Below are 2194 nucleotides of genomic sequence, written 5' to 3'. Positions count from 1 at the left end.
GGGAGAAGGGGGAAGTGTAGGGGGCGGGTTTCTGGGATATACCCTTTGGGTGGTTGATGATGCATGGAGGGGATTGGAACCAAGGCAATGAGATGATATATGATGGAATGAATGTAAAACTAAAGTTCTCCCATGTAAACTATCATATAATTCACAATAAACATAAAAAAAAACCCCAAAAACCAAATCTGTTGCCAAAAAGTCAGTTCTGATTCACAGTGACCCTATAGTGCAGAGTAGAGCTGCCCCACAGGGTTTCCAAGGCTGTCATCTTTATGGCTCCATACAATAAGCACTGAACTGTAAACCACAAGGTCCTCAGTTTGAGCCCGCCATCCGCTCCATGGAGAAAGATGAGGCTTTCTTCTCTTGCAAAGATTTTAAAAGCCTCAGGAGCCCTATAAAAATTTGCTATGAGTCAGAACCAATCTGATGGCACTTAACAACAACAATCTTGATGGCAGCAGGCTCTGTCTTACACGCTGCCTCCACTTCTCCCTTGTTCCTACTCCTCACACCTCTGCAGATGGACTTCTGCCCTCACCTGACAGGGGCCCTCCTGGAAGAGCAAGGAACCTTTGGATCAACCCACTTCTTCTCAGTTCAGTTATGGTTGATGAAACAAAACTGGAAAGGATCTGCATTTGTGAACTGTGGGTCGGTGAATTGAAACAAAAGCTGAAATTGAAAAATTATAGGTTGATGCCTTGCTAAAAACTTACTCTCTCTCTTAGAAAACAATGGCAGCTTGGGCACTGCATAGCAAGCAACTAACTGTCTTTACTGGCAGAGTCAGAAACAATGGTGTCCCACTCAAAGATGGCCCACTGTGCTGTTCTGAATGTGTGTTACTCTCCATGGTAGTTGTTAAGTGCCGTAGAGTCAGTTCTGGCTCACAGCAACCCTATAAAGGGTCTCCAAGACTGTATCTTTGTGAAAACAGAAAGCCTCATCCTTCTCCTGCAGAGGGGCTGGTGGGCTCAAATCACTGCCTTTGTGGTTTCGGTGCTTCTTATATAGAGCCATTGAGCTTGGTTCTGGCAAAATCTCCCACATTGGGGTCCTAAAAGGGCTCACTTGCCTTTCAGAGTCTCCCATATCAGGGCTTCAACCCTAAAGTTTTCCTGCTCCAGTTATCATTCTGTTTCACCCAAACTTAAAAAAAATTCAGAGTGCTTCCAATTTTGCTTCTTTAGCCAAGGCTGAACCAGTTTGAACTGGTTTGTAGCCCTGAGCAGTGGGCAGCCTGTCTTTTTTGGTGAGGCTGACAAGATGGACCGTGGAAGCGAGCAGCCCATCTGAACTCCATCATGATGTAGATCTTGGCTATGACCTTGACAAAGCAGATCTGAGGGAAACAAGCCACTATGAGGTGACCTTGTGTCTGACATTATGGGCACAAAATGATGTGTGGGGAGAAAAGAAGAGCATCTCCGTGGCTGTCAGGAATATGCTTAGACTCAGGGTGGCAGTGGAACATCTACTTCAGGGAGTTCTGGAGGGGTTGAGAGGAAGGAGTCCTGATGTGGTGCTGTGGGTTAATGCGCTGGACTGCAAGGCTGGTTTGAACCACAACGTTGGTGGTTCAAGCTCACTGGCTGATCCTTGGAAACCCTATACACGGCTGCTGTGAGTTGGAACTGACTTAACAGTATTTAACAACATAGGTTATGGAGGGAGCCCTAGTGCTGCAGTAATTAAAGCGTCTGGCTGTTAATCAAAAGGTCTGTGGTTCAAACCCACCAGTTGCTCAGCAAAACAAAGATGTGACCATATGCTTCCATAAAGATTATAGTCTTGGAAACCCTATGGGACAGTTCTACTCTGTCCTACAGGATTGCTATGAGTCAGAAATGACTTGTTGACAATGGATTTGGCTTTGGTTTTTGGAAGGTTATTGAGCTGGTGAGAGTGGAGGGGCCAGAACAAAGCTCCAAAGTTGCTCTCTGACCTGTCCCTGGGGGCACAAAACGTGAGAATCTGCTACCAGAGCTGGTCAAGTCCCAGATCATAGAATTAGATCCAAATGCCCATTCCTGGCAGTTATTCCCCCATGCCACTATCACTGTGCCCCTGCAGAGCCTGGCATCTAGTAGACTTGTTGTTGTTGTCAGGTGCCATCGAGTTGGAACCGACTCATAGCGACCCCATGCACAGCAGAACGAAACAATGTCCGATCCTGGGCCAACTTCAC

The sequence above is a fragment of the Chrysochloris asiatica genome, unplaced genomic scaffold (assembly GCF_000296735.1).
Source record: "Chrysochloris asiatica unplaced genomic scaffold, ChrAsi1.0 scaffold00140, whole genome shotgun sequence".
NCBI classification, from domain to species: domain Eukaryota; kingdom Metazoa; phylum Chordata; class Mammalia; order Afrosoricida; family Chrysochloridae; genus Chrysochloris; species Chrysochloris asiatica.
Note: the sequence above shows the minus strand (reverse complement) of the source record.